Below are 17,891 nucleotides of genomic sequence, written 5' to 3'. Positions count from 1 at the left end.
CACCAGGGACTCAGGTTTGATTCTGACATTGGATGCTGCCTGTGTGGACTTGGCACCTTTTTCCCTATATGACTGTGTGTTTTTCCTCCGGGTGCTCCGGTTTCCTCCCACATTCCAAAAGACATGCAGGTTTGTAGGCCGATTGGCTTCTGTAAATTGCCCCTTAGTTTGTCGGGAATGAGGATTACATAGTGCTGGTGTGAAGGGGGCGGTCGATGGTCTGTGGACTCGATGTGCTGAAAGGGCCTGTTTACATTCTGTACCTCTGAACTAAACCAAGGGATGGAAGGGATTGCTCAGCTGGTACAAATGGTGGCGCAGCAGTAGAGTTGCTTTCTTACCACACTTACCTCATTAATAATAAAACATTATCGACTAAACATATGAATTAAATAAAATACCAGAGCAAAAGGTGGCTATAGATTTTTGGGCTGTTGAGAAGAGCTACTGCTCGTGGAAAAAAGCTGCTTTTATGTCTGGCTGTGGCAGCTTTGACAGTCGCCTTCCAGAGGGAAGTGATTCAAAGAGTTTGTGGCCAGGGTGAGAGGGGTCAGAGATGATCTTACCCGCTCGCTTCCTGGCCCTTGCAGTGTACAGTTCATCAATGGAGGGGGAAGGTTGCAGCCAACAACCTTCTCTGCTGATCGGACGATGCGCTGCAGCTTCCAGATGCCGTGCTTGGTGGCTGAGCAAAGCCAGACCATGTTGGAGAAGGTGAGGACAGACTCTACGATGGCCGCATAGAATTGGACCATCATTGTCTGTGGCAGTTTGTGCTTCCTCAGCTGCCGCAGGAAGTACATCATCATTTGTGCCTTTTTGACTGTGGAGTCGATGGTGGCCCCCCATTTAAGGTCCTTGGAGATGATGGTTCCCAGGAACTTAAAAGACTCCACAGATGTGAATGTGGTGTTGTTGATGGTGAGTGGGGTGAGGGGAGGAGGAGCTCTCCTAAAGTCTCCAATCAATTCCACTGTCTTAAGAGCATTGAGCTCCAGGTTGTTGCGATGGCACCAGGACGCCAGCTGTGTGACTTCCTGTCTGTAGGCAGATTCCTCCCCATCCTGGATCAGTCCAATCAAGGTTGTGTCGTCCGCAAACTTGAGAAGCTTGACAGAGGAGACAGTGGAGTTGCAGTAGAGGACAGAGGACAGTACGCAGCCTTGCGGTGCTCCTATGCTGAGGGTTTGTGGGTCCGAGATGTGCTTTCCCAGCCTCACATGCTGCTTCCTGTCTGACAGGAAGCTGGCAATTCACTGATAGAAGGGTTCAGGAGCAGTCAACTTGGAGAATTTGGAGTGTAGTAGCTCGGGCACAATGGCGTTGAATGCAGAGCTAAACAAACAAACAAAATCCTCGCATAGGTTCCCTGGCGGTCTAGGTGCTGGAGGATGAAGTGCAGGCCCAGGTTGACTGCGTCATCCACAGACCTATTGACCCGATATGCAAACTGCAGAGGGCCCAGCAGGGGGGATTCATGATATTTTTCAGCTTGGCCAGCACAAGCCTTTCAAGGGTCTTCATGACAACAGAGGCCAGTGCGACAGGCCTGTCGTCATTAAGATCAGTAATCCTTGCCGTTTGTGCAAACTCCACACAAACAGCACCTAATGGGTCTTATAATCCAGTAGTTTTGCGATATCAGTAGTTCACCGATATCAGCTTTTTATTTAATGATTTAGTTAATCACGGATATAAATTCCACAGCTGCCATGTTGAGTTTCGATCAACACACCAGGGCTTGGTTTGACTGGTCCCGAGACCGAGGAACAATGTTTCCATGCTGTGCAGCAATTTGAAACTCACAGGCTCCATTCTACCCATGCTCTATCAAACAGCAGGGAGTTAAGTACGAATTAAGTCGGTGAAATGGACAATAGCTGTGGAAAGTTGTTTATGGTCCCCCAGGACCACACTGTATATGATGCTCTCACTATCTCTGTCACTCTTTATACAGAACATCAATAGACGGGCAGGATTGGAACAACTGAGTTTGACAGGCCCCAATGCCACAGCGCAATCTGCCAATCATCTGGGAGGCAGTCAAAGATCGTAAAATGTTAGTTTAGTTTAGAGATACAGCGCGGAAACAGGCCCTTCGTACCACCGGGTCCGCGCCGACCGGCGATCCCTGCACATTAACACTATCCCACACACACTAGGGACAATTTTTACATTTACCAAGCCAATTAACCTACATACCTGTACGCCTTTGGAGTGTGGGAGGAAACCGAAAATCTCAGAGAAAACCCACGCAGGTCACGGGGAGAACGTACAAACTCCGTACAGACAGCACCCGTTGCTGGGATCATACCCGGGTCTCCGGCGCTGCATTCGCTGTAAGGCAGCAACAGTGACTGTTGTTAATGGTATTAACAATTTATTTTTAAGTATGGCATCAGATTCTGTTCCTGAATAATCCTGCATTTTTGTCCTATATTTTTTACAGTTTTAAAAATCATTAAGGTGGATAATTCCCCAGGGCCTGATCATCCTTGGAACTTATGGAAAACTAGGGAGGAAATTGCGGTGACTGTTCCAGAGGTAGTGGCATCATATTTAGTGAGTGCTGAGATTCCCACAGACTGCAGGATGGCTGTAATGTTGTACTGTTATTTAATAAGTGTAGCAAGAACAAGCCAGGGAACTACAAGCCACTGAAACTGACATCAGTGGTGGGAAAGTTCACAAGTTCACAAGTTATTGCCATAGAATTAGGCCATTCGGCCCATCAAGTCAACTCCGCCATTCAATCATGGCTGATCTCTGCCTCCTAATCCCATTTTCCTGCCTTCTGCCCATAACCCTTGATACCTGTTCTAATCAAGAATTTGTCTAATATCTCTGCCTTAAAAATATCTACTGACTTGGCCTCCACAACCCTCTGTGGCATTAAGTTCCACAGATTAACTACCCTCTGACTAAAGAAGTTTCTCCTCAACTCCTTTCTAAAAGAGCGCCCTGTAATTCTCAGGCTATGGCCACTGGTCCTAGATTCGCCAACCAGTGGAAACATCCTTTCCACATCCATTCTATCTGTGCCTTTCATTATTCTGTAAGTTTCAATGAGGTCCCACCTCAACTTTCTAAACTCCAGCGAGTAGAGGCCCAGTGACATCATGCGCTCATTATATGCTGTTGGAGGAGATTTTAAAGGACTGGATCTACCAGCATTTGGATAGGCACAGCCTGATTAGGGATAGTCAGCATGGCCTCTTGCATGGGAAATCATATCTCACAAATCTGAGAATTTATTGGAGGCTACCAAGGGGACTGATGAGAGCAGGGCAGTGGATGTTGTCCATATGAACTTTAGCAAGACCTTTGAAAAGTCTGGAAGGTTAGAGCACATGGAATTGCAGACTACCTGGCCATTTGGGTTCAGAATTGGCTTGGAGGAATGAGTCAAAGGGGAGTTGTGGTGGTTTTTTTCTTCTGATCGAAGGCCTATGGACAGTGAAATTCTGCAGGGATCGGTGCTGGGTCCACTGTTGTTTGTTATCTACGTTAATGATTTGGATGACAGTGTGGTTAACATTGTTATAAATGTAATAAATGGTAGAGCCCTGGAGAGAGTTGCAGAACAGGAAGATCTGGGAGCATGGTTCCCTGAAAGTGGTGAGTCCAGTGGACTGTGGATGAAGAAAGTCTTTGGCATGCTTGTCTTCATCGGGTAGGGATTGAGTACAAAAGTAGGGACATCATGATGCAGCTGCACGTCATTGTTGAGACCACACTTGGAGTGCCGTATGCAGTTTTGGGGCCCCAGCTGTGGAAAGAATGTCTAACTGGGTTAGAAGGGGTGCAGAGGATATTCAACAGGATATTACCTGGCCTTGCAGGCTTGACTAATGGAGAGTTTTGTTAAGCAGGGATTTCTTTCTTTGGAGAGAAGGAAGTCGGGGAGTGATCTGATTGAGGTACACAATATCACGAGGAGCATGAATGAAGTGAACATTTGCAGTTTTCCCCCGCACCCTATGGAATTCTAAAACTGGAGGCAATAGATTTAGAAGGGACCTCAGGGGCAACATTGTCTGTCAGAAAGTAATCTGAATCCGGAATGAGCTCCCAGTGGAACCTGTTGAAGTGGATACAATTATAACTTTTAAAAGACATTTGGACAGATATATGGTTGAAGGGTTTCGGAGGCTTTAGGCCGAACTCAGACAAATCGTGCAGTTTGCAAACTTGGTCAGCATAAAGTGTGTGTTTAAGTTTGCAATTCTTATTCTGTGTTATTTACTGAAAGAACTCCTTGTAATTTATACCTGTAACTAGCAAGCAAAGAATTCAACAAATAAGCCCTCAGCGATGTTCTCTATACCATCTACAGATATAATTATCGCAGAAATAATTGAACTATATTGTAGATCTCTGATATTGTAGAGTTCTGGACTGTAAGAAATCCACATGTTTGGCATTATTTTGCACTAATTGTTGGATCTATTCTTTTCTTACACACATTGAGCTGAGCCCATCTGAAAATAAACCACCAAATGACCAAACGTATAGTTATATATGTGAAATGCAGTGGCTGACTCAAGTTAGCAATTGTTTTCTATATCTTTTATAATCATAAATAAGATTTGCTTTCATATTCTCCAAATGCAATAAAGGTTTGCTTCTGTGTGATTTGTTTTCACTTGTCCTGTGCTATGAACTGCCTCCGGTAAGTACCTAAAATAAATAGATTTCAAATGATTAGTCCCTTCTTTTCAATATTACGAAGTATAGCCATCTTTCGCAGTCTAATTGCACTTCAAGCAGGGAGATGATTTATTTGTATGAAGGGCCTACAAATGTAATTCTCCTTCAATTAAATTGCTCGGGAGTGCATTTAAAGCTGCTTTTAAACCTTGGTTTAGAGGAGATGTACAGACCGCAGATATTTCACTCATTTCTTTTGCTACCATATAACTCACTGAATGTTCTAATGCACTTTCGTTTAGGCAGCCTTTTAATGTACAATGAAGGGTCTGTCAGCTTCACAGATTGGTACAAAGATAACAAAAACTGATTCCGGGAAAGAATATTCAAAGGGATGATTGAAAACTTAGCTAGAAAGGTCAATATCTATAACCTTGTGAGAAAAAAACAAACTGCTGGTAGGACGCAGTTGCTCAGGCAGCATCACAAGGTTAATACCCGGGATGGCGGGACTGTCATATGTTGAAAGAATGGAGCCACTGGCAGGGCCGAATTTCGATGAAGAGAGGCCCTAAGCTGTTCCACTTGTGAGGCCCCCTCCGCGTTGCTTTTCAGCGCTTGCAGCTCCAGAGACCCCGGTTCGATCCTGACTTTGGGTGCTGTCTGTATGCAATGGCGGATTTAGATGAAGAGAGGCCCTAAGCTGTTCCACTTGTGAGGCCCCCAACGACTGGCCAGCCATGGCGGCCAAATCTCCCACAATTCAAAGCGAGGGAGAAAGTGCCCAGCGCCGACCAGTTGCCGTTGCAGTGCGCATGCGCAGGGCGGCTGATGATGTGCTGGCCGTGGTTGTGCGCATGTGCAGGGGGGAGGACGTGCAGGCCGCAGAAATGTGCATGTGCAAGGCGGCCTGCGGCCTGCCGTGCCGGCGGATGAGGAGCGAGCGGAGCCCGGACACGGATAGCGGGGAAAGATGGAGATAGAGAGATAGAGAAGGGGGCCCGCCCAGAGTTGAACGGTAGGTGTCCTGCCTTGGCTGGAGGCCCCCCTAGACCTCGAGGCCCTAAACTTAAGCTTGTCTAGCTTATAGGTAAATCTGGCCCTGGAGACTGGGCTTGTATACACTGGAATTTAGAAGGATGAGAGGATATCTTATCGAAACATATAAGATTATTAAGGGATTGGACACGTTAGAGGCAGGAAACAAGTTCCCATTGTTGGTGGAGTCCAGAACAAGGGCCCATAGACTAAGAATAAGGGGTTGATTATGTAGAACGGAGATGAGGAAAAACATTTTCACCGAGTGAGTTGTGAATCTGTGGAATGCTCTGCCTCAGAGGGCAGTGGAGGCTGGTTCTCCAGATGCTTTCAAAAGAGTTAGATAAAGATAACTGAGTCAAGGGATATGGGGAGAAAACAAGAATGGGGTACTGATTGGGGATGATCAGCCATGATCACAGTGAATGGCGGTGCTGGCATGTAGGGCCGAATGACTTACTCCTGCACCTATTGTCTATTGTCTATTGTCTACCTCTGAACAGAAATAGATGAATGATGTTTTTTGTTCAGGACACTTCTTTGGATAGATTAGTCAGAAGAAATGTCACTGAACCAGGCTGCAGTGCAACCAATATGTACTGTATCTATAAAACCAAAAAAACTAAACAAAACTCAAGTTTTCCACACCCCTCTTCCCAAAGACGTGCAGGTTAAGTATCTGGCCTCTGTAAATTACGCCTACCGTGTAGGGGTGGATGAGAGCGGGATTACATCGAACTAGTGTGAACGGGTAATTAATGATCGGTTCGGATTCGGTGGGCCGAAGGGCCTGTTTCCATGCTGTATCTCTAAACTAATCTGAACTAAAGATGCACAAGAACATCTAGGCTTGTAACAGTAGGACACTGCATTATCACACTGTATTAACGAGGCACATTTGAACTATTCAAGTCCAATGCTGAATTGATGTCACGGGACTTGAATATCACTTGAAATGAGTTTCTGATTTGAGAAATAAAACAAATTCCCTGGAAACAGCGAAGGAAAGGTTGGCTGCTGTGGTGGTAGCAGTGTGAGTGTTTCTCTGTTTTAATGCGTTGGGACCAAATGGTTTTTCTCATCTCTATCTTTTGTGTCGCAAAAGATGATGCAATCCAAGGGGTTGAGTAACCCGTTGTTTCTGAGGCATCTCCCATCCTCTGTCGTTTTGCTGGAACTGCAAATTCCCTGGAAGCATGCTTCCTGGGAGCAGGGAAGGGAGACTTTCATTACATTCTGCATTTATAAGTAAACCATTTTTGAACTCTGCACAATTACACCCAGGTTAATTGTCATTCAAGGATATTGACAAATAGTGGGGCTTAAATTACGCTCTTCAGTTTAACAGATGAAGGAACAGATTTTTGAATCAAATATCCTTGGCATTTTCAATTTTTGCCAAAATGTTAATCTGTATTTCTTCATGTTGTGCTTGCTGAGCGTTGAGATTTGCTCGCTGTGATAAATGCTCCTTAAGAAAAGCAAATTGTGGTTGTCCTGGATACAGAGGTAGCAATTCTGGCTGAAATTGACCATCAGTGGAGTTTCGCTCCAGGGATTTGTTATTTGTGAAGGTCATTTAATCTACAATGCTTTAGGAAAAAGGGAAATGCATGTTTTGTGGCAAACACTGTGATGTGACATAGCTATTAATATGTTGTTATTATTCCGATCTGGCTTTTCCTCCTGTTTAGAGTGCGACAGTGCAGCTCTCTAATCGACCCTACAATAATCTATCCCCATTTCCCCCTATCCAGCTTCCCTACAGTCTGATTAGTTTATTCTTTGTATTCATCAAGTGATAGTCATACAGTCTAGAAACAGGCCCTTTAGCCATGCGACAAACATGCCCCATCTACATTAGATCCACCTGCCTGTATTTGGCCCACATCCCTCTAAACCTTGCCTCATATCCCTCTACACATTGTTTAAGAAGGAACTGCAGATGCTGGAAAATCGAAGGTACACAAAAACGCTGGAGAAACTCAGCGGATGCAGCAGCATCGATGGAGCGAAGGAAATTGGCAGCGTTTAGGGCCAAAACCCTTCTTCAGACTGATGAGGGTTGGGGGCGTGGAGAAAAAAAGAAAAAGGAGGAGGAGCCCGAGGGCTGAGGGAGAGATAGGAAGGGGAGGAGACAGCAAGGGCTAACAAAATTGGGAGAATTCAATGTTCATGCCCCCAGGATGCAGACTCCCCAAGCATAATATGAGGTGCTGTTCCTCAATTTCCAGTGATGCTCGCTCTGGCCATGGAGGAGACCCAGGACAGAGAGGTCGGATACATTTCGTATCTGACCTCTCTGTCTTGGGTCTCCTCCATGGCAAGAGCGAGCACCACCGCTGAGTTTCTCCAGCATTTTTGTGTACCTTCCCTCTACACATTCCCTCTCCCTCTAAACCTATTCTATCCATGTACCTGTCCAAATGCTTTCTTAATGTCGTGATATCATCTGTCTCAACTACCTCTTCTGGCAGCTCATTCCACCTGCAACCCTTTATGCAATAAAGTTGCACCACAGGTGCCTATAAAATCTTTCTCCCCTCACCTTAAACCTATGTCCTCTGGTTCTTGATTTCCTCCTCAATAAAAGATACTATGCATTTACCCTGTCTATTCCTCTCATGATCTTATATACCTCCATAAGATCGCCATTCATCCTCCTGCACGCCAAGGAATAAAGTCCTAGCCTGTTCAACCTCTAGAGTCAAGGTCAGGCCCTCGACTCCAGGCAACACCCTTGTAAATTTTATTTGCACCCTTCCAAGCTTAATAACATCTTTCCTATAACAAGGTGACCACAACGGATCGCATTACTCTAAATGTGGCCTCATCAGTGTCTTGTGCTATTGTAATGTGACCTTCCAATGTCTATACTCAATGAAGGCCAATGTGCTGAAAACCTTCTCTTCCACCCTATCCACCTGTGATGCCACATTTAAGGAACAAGGTACCTACACTCCTACTGTAGATCCCTCTGCTTTACAACACGTCCCTGTCATTCACTGTGTAAGTCCTGACCTGTTTAGGCTTCCTAAAGTGCAGTACCTCGTACTTCTCTGTATTAGATTCCATAAACTGTTCCTCAGCCCACGTGCCCAACCGATCAAGATCCTGCTGCAATTTTTGGCAACCATCTTCATTATCTACAAAACAACCCAATTTAGTGTCATCTGCAAGATTGCTTATCATGCCGTACCTTCTCATCCAAATCATTCATATCGATCAGGAGTCTGCAAACTATGGCCCGTGGGCCACATCTGGCCCGCCACTAGATTTTATCCGGCCCACAGCAAACTCTTAACACGTTCCGTATGGCAGGCTATTTAGCGGGTTCTGTGGTAGCGCGGGAACTTACACGTCAGTTTTCCGTAGGCTGCCAAGTTGGGGGTTTGTGTGCTGCTGCTGACAGGTTACCATCGATGTGAGTGTGTGTGTACGGCCCACAAAAATGTGCCAAATATGTAATGTGGCCCTCATGATGAAAAATTTGGAGGCCCCTGATATAGATGATGAACAGCAATGGGCCCAGCCCACAACCCTGAGGCCCACCACTGGTCACAGGCCTCCAGTCCAAGAAACAACCTTCTACCATCACCCTCTGCTTCCTTCCATTAAGCCAATTTTCTAACCAGTCAGTTATCTCTCTTTGGATCCTATCCAATTTAAATTTCCAGAGCACCATGTGGAACTTTGTCAATTCATTTTTCCAATCTTGTTGTCTCCAGTTAGGTCAGAATTTCTTGCCCATCATTAATTGCTTTTCAGAAGGCAGTGGTGAGTTAAATTCTTGAACCACTACAATCCTTCTTGTGAAGATGCTTCCACAGTGGTGTAGGGCAGGGTAGAACGAGAGACAGTTATCATTTCAAGTCTGTGTCTCTTTACTGCCCCTCCCTTTCCCCTTCAGCCTCTACCCCCTGACCTGGGACACCCACATTCCCCCATTATCTTCCATCACCCGTCAGGCTACTCCGTATGCCTACCTCCCATTCCTGGGTACCACATTTCCTCTTTAATCCCCCACTTCCCCCTCCCCCTTCTCCACTTCCACCCATACCCCTCCCTCTTAATTTACAATTCACTCCTCCTCTTCTTTCCTTAGCTGATACCCTCTTGTATCCTTTTCACCTCTAGCCTTCCACCCATCTGGTCACTCATCTATATTTACTGTGCACTCGCCAGGCTTTTCCCCACTCTCTTTTCCAGCTTTCTCACCCCACTTCAATCAGTCTGATTCAGACAACCCCAGACACCCTGTCCATTCCCTCCAAAGATGCTCAACGTTTCGATAGATACAAAATCCTGGAGTCACTCAGCGGGACAGGCAGTATCTCTGGAGAGGAGGAATGGGTGATGTTTTGGATTGAGACCCTTCTTCAAACTGAGAGTCAGGGGAGAGGGAGACACAGAGATATGGAAGGGTGATGTGTGAAAACACAGATCAAATGGGACAATGGTCAAAGCAAATATAGAATGGTTCATTGCTAGCTGAGGGGAAGGTGACAAAGAGGCATATAATCAGAAAAATTGAATCAGGAGGACAGTGCGACTAGTTGGAGAACGAGGGTTGGGGAGGGATGGAGGGAGAGGGAAAGCAAGGGTTATTAGAAGTTAGAGAAATCAATATTCATACTGCTGGGTTGTAAGCTGCCGACGTGGAATATGAGGTGCTTTTCCTCCAAATTGCATTGGGCCTCTCACTCCGACAGTGGAGGAGGCCCTGGGTAGAAAGGTCGAAATGGGAAAGGGAGGGGGAGTTAAAGTGTTTAGCACCTGGGAGATCACGTAGGTCGAGGTGGATTGAGTGGAGGTGTTCAGTGAAACAATCACCGAGCTCTAGGTGAATCTCTATTGTCTGAGACCTTCTCCCCCTTGGCTCCAATGTTATGCCAATGCCATTGGAATGGGAGCTAGAATTTCTTCCCAGAGTTCAGGAAATCAAGAACTCAAAGGAATGAGGAAGAAATACTTAAGAGAAACCTTTTTCCACACAAGGTGTACGTATGTGAATGAGCTGCCAGGCAAAGTGGTTGTGGCAAATACAATAACAACATGTAAGGGACATTTGCAACGTACATGGATAAGAATTGTTTCGAGGGATAGGGGGTCAAATGTGGGCAAATAAGGCTAGTGTAGATAGGCATCTTAGTTGGAGATAGTCACAAAATGCTGGAGTAACTCAGCGGGGCAGGCAGCATCTCTGGATAGAAGGAACAGGTGACATTTCGGGTCGAGACACTTCTTCAGACTGGTTAGCATGGATGTTGGGCTGTAGGGCCTGTTTCTGTATTGTGTGGCTTTATGACCTTTCCCTAAATTTAGTTTTAACTCCAGTTGCCACAGTTGGGAGAATGGAGGGTGCCCTAAGTGGAAATCCAAACCCTTATGCCCCTGTCCCACTAGTGCCCCTGTCCCACTTAGGAAACCTGAACGGAAACCTCCGGAGACTTTGCGCCCCACCCAAGGTTTCCGTGCGGTTCCCGGAGGTTCCTGAAGGTTTTTGTCAGTCTCCCTACCTGCTTCCACTACCTGCAACCTCCGGCAACCACCTGCAACCTCCGGGAACTGCACGGAAACCTTGGGTGGGGTGCAAAGTCTCCAGAGGTTTCCGTTCAGGTTTCCTAAGTGGGACAGGGGCATTACACAGAGAGCCCGAGGAATAGTCATTGTCACACGCCAACATACAGGGATAAATAGAATGGAAATGGCTGTATTCAAAAGTCGATTACTCTTTCATAAACTACCAGGAATAAAATGCTTCTACTGCCAGCAGATAAAAACAAAATGCTGGAAACACTTAGCAGGTCAGCCAGCATCTGTCAAAAATGCATTCATATTTTAGGCTGATTTCAGAACAGGCAGTGAAACTGGAACAAATGCGTGCCAAGTTCTTTATTTCCGATTCAGCTATACATTAATAGAAAAGGAACTCCTGTCAATGTAGATTGTAGGATTTTCTGGATAGATGCATCTGCTTGTATGAAATATGCGTATAGACACAATCAGGCATGTATGAATAAATAGGGTGAGCACATACCTTTTTAACGTACGACCTACTCTAAATCACTGTTTATTACCGAGCTTAAATATCATGTTTAATAAAGTCAGATAAATAAAATAAGTTTGAGATTTTAAATAGCAGAAAAGTGGGTCTTTGCTGAATCTAGGCCAAATTACGTGTTTTGTGTTACATCAGTCCAAACCACTGCTGAAAGCTGAATTGTAAGTTCATATAAATCAAACCACTTTAGGAGCCTCCGCACTGCACATAATTGAGCAGTGCAATTGGAATGTAATTTGAATTAAATAACAGGAGCTACTTATGAGTCCAGGGTTGCACTCATTTGTGTAACTCCTGCCAAAAGTGTTTCCACCAAACAAAAAAGGAATAAATCCTTTCATGTTCAGTGGAAACATTCCATTTTTATTCAGGTATGAAGGAACGCTTCATTTCTCTATCACCTTCCCATTTCCCCGTCCCCTACCTCCTTCCAGCTTCCACTTCTTCCTGGAAATAAAGCTTCTGAGCCTTCATGGATTTTCAAACATTTCCTGCATGTCCTGAAATACGTTCCCTTTCTTTGAATGCATTTTTTCCCAAACGCAATTTAATAGTCTTGTATTCCAAGTGACCTCAGGTTACACAAACTCTGGTCTGGTTCGAATGCTGTTTCGTTTCCTTCCATTTTGATTTACTGAGAACATTAGTAGATTGGAATGGCAGCATTTGGTCAGAACAAGACTTTGTTTTGCTTGACAGTGATGTATAATTTCCCTGTGTTAATACTGATGTGTTCACGGGATAGATAATCATTCATTGGTGTGCAGTACTTTGAGATGCGTATTCTGCCCAGAAATCCGTCCCTTATCCTTATACAGTATTCCATTCCATGAGTCTTAGTATTCAGCAGATGATTGTTCACTATTTTCAGTCAGATCTTGCACTAAAACAACTTTCCCTCTCCTGTCCATAGTGTTTCGAAGGGAATGTCTGTTCCCTCAATGGCATCATTGTTCATTCCTCAGTCCTTACGAAACCATCCCATACTATGTAGATATACCTGCACTTTGAGGATAGACACAAAATGCTGAAGACTGAAGAAGGGTCTTGACCCGAAATGTCACCCATTCCTTCCATCCAGAGATGCTTCCTGTCCCGCTGAGTTACTCCAACTTTTTGTGTCTATCTTTGATGTAAACCAGCATCTGCAGTTCCTTCCTCCACATTTTACCTCCTCTTTGACATCTTTGCTTCCCGCCTTCCCAGATGAAACAATCAATTTAGTAGACTACATTCATCAAGCATCTTCAGAACTGCTGCGTAGGACATCCCTACCCAAAACTCCAAGGGAACTCTACGAGTTCTCAGTCCCCTGAGATTAATTTTACATTTCACTCCAATTCTGATCATTAAGTCCTGAATCTCTTTCATTTTTCCAGAGACCAAAACAAAAACTAGAAGAGCAGCATCTAATTTTTCAGTCAACCATATGCATTATGTTATATTCTGGGCGTTGAACAGTTTCAAAGCTTCTGTCATCGCCATTTATTCTGTCGAGATGCATTGTTGTTTATTTATCCCTCATTTAACATGCACGATCACTTTTATCCATTTAATCTGTGTGCCACACCAACACAATCCATCCATCCCTTTGGTTCATAACTTCGTCCTCCTCTCTTCCTTTTCACTTAAGTTTAAAATATGTTGATAGGGCCCATCCCAAAACATCACCTATCCGTGTTCTACAGAAATGCTGCCTGACCTGCTGAGTTACTCCAGCACTTTGTGCCTTTTTTCTGTAAACCAGCATCTTCAGTTCCTACTGTCTCTCTCGCTATCTTTAACCTTTTACAGTTCTGATGAAGAGAAGAGTGTAGGAAGGAACTGCAGACGCTGGTTTACACCAAAGATAGACACAAAACGCTGGAGTAGCTCAGCGGGACAGGCAGCATTTCTGGAGAGAAGGAAAGGGTGATTTTTGGGTCAGAAGAAGGGTCTCAACTCGAACCATCACCCATTCTTTCTCTCCAGAGATGTTGCCTGAGTTACTCCAGCATTTTGTGCCGATCTCTGATGTAGAGAATTTGACTTGGAATGTAATGCTATTTCTCAATCCAGAAGGACTGTTTGACCTGCTAAGTCTTTCCAGCATGTTCTATTTATACCTCATATATTTATGCTCTGATTTTGTAGCTTTTTATTGTTGATCTGATTGGAGCCAAATTTTTGAAGACCTCTGTTGATGATTCAAGTCTGTGAACTCGTAGATTCAAACACTCCCAAATCAATGGCTCGTAAAAATCTTCCTTAGCTGTGGGCCAGCATTGAAATGTTTTAAATAAATGAACTAGCAGGTTACAATTTATTTTTAATACCATTCTCCTTCTTAAACAAAGAGTGTGAAATTAAGTACAATGCATGTGATGTGTTGCCTTCCTCCTGATACCTCCACCACCTATTCTATTGGGTCACGTACAAGCAGAGCAGATTATCTTGGCATCATGTACGGCAAGACATTGCGGGCCAAAGAATCTATTCCTGTGCTATACTGTTTATGTTTGTTTTAATATAGATGCTCATCTCAGTGAATCCAATTTACTCATCAAGAACTGAATGAAAGCACTGGAGACAGCAGACTACCGAATTGGACAACTCCCCAACTGTAGGACCAAATACAGGCACTTCACAACAAACTGTGCCTCCAGCTTAGTTATAGATCTGGCATCAGCTGCTTAACGCAATGGAAAGTTGCCCAGGTATGATCTGTTGACTAAAATTCAATCTAGCCTCTAGCCCCATCAGTCCAATTGATCGTGTGTGGATGGGACGTCCAAGGACGAGAAGCCCCTGAATTTGCGAAGAAGTGTTTGAAGCCAAGATACCATCAGCGGAAGCTACGACAAAAAGCCAATGCTGGATAACATACGAAAGGGCAGCACTGGATGGCCCACGAAAGGATACACCAACCTGAAATTATGGATCAAAGTTAAATACAAATTCACTCCACGCCGAAAGGACACCACATACACTGTAGAACGTTCAGACACGACGTGCGATAATAGCCGCATCGAACAATGGACCCAGGTATGAATTCAATCTAGCTTCTAGTCCGATTGGTGTGGATGGGACGTTGTCCGAATCGAAGAAGTCTTGTCAACGAAGCTACGACGAAAAGCCAATTGTCGAAAGGATACAGACCCCGCCGCGTCCATCAAAAGCCGCCGAACGGACATCACTGGCCAACGGGGTCCAGACCCCCGCGTCCATCACATCACTGGCCGGGGGAGACGGGAGGGTGGGGGTCATTTTTAGTTTTTCTTCTCCGCTTTTGGACTTTCCTGAATATAAAATAAAACCCTGTGTGATTGGAACTTACGGTTGATTTAACAGAACGATAATCCAAATTGGTTCCATAGATATTTACACCAACAGCAACGCTGTAACAATTTTATTTTGACTACCACAATACATACACTACCATGCATCTTGAAGGCCAGTGGTCCTTTGGGTGTGAATCGAGAAACCAGACGAAAAAATATTATTTTTTGAAAGAATATCTTAGCTCCCCGAGTCGGTTCAATGATATGACAGAACTGGTCGTTTTGCGCTTGCCGATTTCCTTCGGGTTGGAAAATTGGGTCAGTCGTAGAGAAAACTAGATTAGGTTAGATTAGATTTTATTTGTTGTCATTTGAACCCAGAGGTTCAAACGAAATTTAGTTTCTGCAGTCATACAAACACGAAGAAGAACCAAGGCACAACATAATTTACACAAACATCCATCACAGCGAATCTCCTCCTTACTGTGATGGAAGGCAAAGTCTTATCTCTCCCTGCACTCAAGTCAAAGCCCCTGGCGGCCAATGGTAAATAAGTCCTGTGGCCATTAAAGCCGCGCCTGGCGATGCAAGGCCATGCTCCGGGTCCTGATGTTGGCGCCCCTGGCGGGCGCTAGCAAGTCCCGTGGCAATTTGAAGCCGCGCCGGGCGATGTAAGGCCGCGCTCCAGGTAATTTTCAACCCCGCAACTCGGGCAGGAGAAGTTGCCATTGCCGTTGCGGAAGCTCCGAAAACTCATAAACTTGAGAGCATTCTTTTTGTTTTTACAAAAAAGATGCATATAAAGATGCACAAAGACAAATCTGCACTCAAAAGAAGCACATACAATTTACGTACAAGAACTAAATGTATTGATCATAGATCAAAATAAAAACAATCCAAATCTTACGTTTAATTGTCCGTCTACTCATTAGAATCAAAATGGCCATAAACTAATTAAAGTCTGTTTTCAATTAGTTTCTGGTAACTTCTTTTTGAAATGTAATAAAAAAACAGTTTTAAGCAAAGCTTATCCAATGTTAGCTTCCATTTAACATGAATTACAAAAGAATAGTCACTAACCACAATTTTAGGCTTCATCAATAGTTTACTGTCTTGGAACAAAATAAGTTTTAGTTACACAGCAGTCTGCAGCTGGTTTGATGTTCATATCCCACTATATAATTTTGTTTCAAAGCTGGTGGACTCAAAGGAAAAAATAGCTACTGTATATTTTGAAGTAGATTTTACATACAAATCTTTTTTTTACTAATTTAAAAAAAAATCAATGACCAAGTCTAGACCACTAAATGCTTCCTTATTAAATAATCCCCACTTCTGGATGATGTTCTCAATCTTCCCCCAGCCCCCACAGAGCTTTAGTTTCCTATTTGCTTTCAATAAACTGGACTGGATCTCTACTGCCATTCACTGGGAAGCTTGGTTACAAAAAGTGACCTATAAATAAAATGTTTCATTGACACTGTCCTCTGCCTGTCCTCTGTGCATCCCCCCCCCCCCGCCCCTCTTCTATCCTGTGTGTGTGAGTGTGTGTCCTCAACTCCCATCCACTCCCCAAGTAAGGATCTCCAGCCTGTGCTGCCATCTCCTGCAAAGGACTGCTCACAACACAAAGGGTACAGAATGGGTGACAGAATTTGCCACCTTCCTTTCCCTGATGAACTGCAAATGTTTTTTTTTTAAATGAAGACGGAATAAACTATTTTGATATTTTTCTAAATTGAACAGGAATTATAAAAAAGATGCCAAGGAATGAAAAAAACTAAATGTCTCTGAGAGAGGCAAAAATAATTGTTCTATTATCTATATGCATCTGTGGCAGAAATAACATTTCCTAAGTTCCCACCAGGGCCTGCATCTTGAACATTGTGAACTATGAATGACGTAACATTACATTATGTCACTTTCTGTGCGTAAAACAACGCAGCCTCAAACTGAATGCATTGAATAGTCCGCTGCCAAAATATATAATAGGTGGCCATGGTCTCTCAGACAAGATCTCAGCTGCTGTTTGATGGCATTGATTATAAATCTCAGTGGCACAAACCAATTAGCCAATGGCCCTCATGTTAAATCACTGAGTGATCAATTCCTGATTTAAAATCGGTCGTACGAATACTGGCAATGATATGCGCACTGCATATGTATTCTTTTTTACTCCTGTTACTATAATCTGTATGGCCATTGTCCCTGTCTAAACATAGTTTTTATTTGTTGGCATGTCCTGGTAGTGGAATAATTTTAGTCATTCAATGGACTTTACAGGCTGTGCCTTGAGATGATGCTGGTGAGCAGTTGCACCGGCTTCTCATGTTCACAAACAGCCTGTTTCCTTTATCATCGTTACTTTTTTTGCATATCTTTAATTCTTTGTTCTTAACCTCATCGTCCAAATCTCTCGTTTCCCTAATCCCTTTCCAGTCTGAAGAAGGGTCTCAACCTGAAACGTCACCCATTCCTTCTCTCCAGAGATGCTGCCTGTCCCGCTGAGTTACTCCAGCTTTTTGTGTTTCTCTTCGGTTTAAACCAGTATCTGCTGTTCCCTCCTACACACTTCATATAGTTTAGTGTAGCTTAGAGATACAGCATGGAAACAGGCCCTTCAGCCCACTGGGTCCACACCGACCAGCGATCCTTGCATATTAACACCCTCTAGGGACAATTTACATTTTTTTCTATACCATACCAATTAACCTACAAACCTGTATGTTTTTCGAGTGTGGGTGGAGAAAAGCGAAGATCTCAGAGAAAACCCATGCGGTCACGGGGAGAACATGCAAACTCCGCACAGACAGCACCTGTAGTCGGGATCGAACCCGGGTCTCTGGCGCTGAAAGTGCTGTAAGGCAGCAACTCTACCA

Source organism: Leucoraja erinacea, chromosome 15 (assembly GCF_028641065.1).
Source record: "Leucoraja erinacea ecotype New England chromosome 15, Leri_hhj_1, whole genome shotgun sequence".
NCBI classification, from domain to species: domain Eukaryota; kingdom Metazoa; phylum Chordata; class Chondrichthyes; order Rajiformes; family Rajidae; genus Leucoraja; species Leucoraja erinaceus.
The sequence above is the reverse complement of the archived record's forward strand: the minus strand, read 5'-3'. Positions refer to the sequence as shown.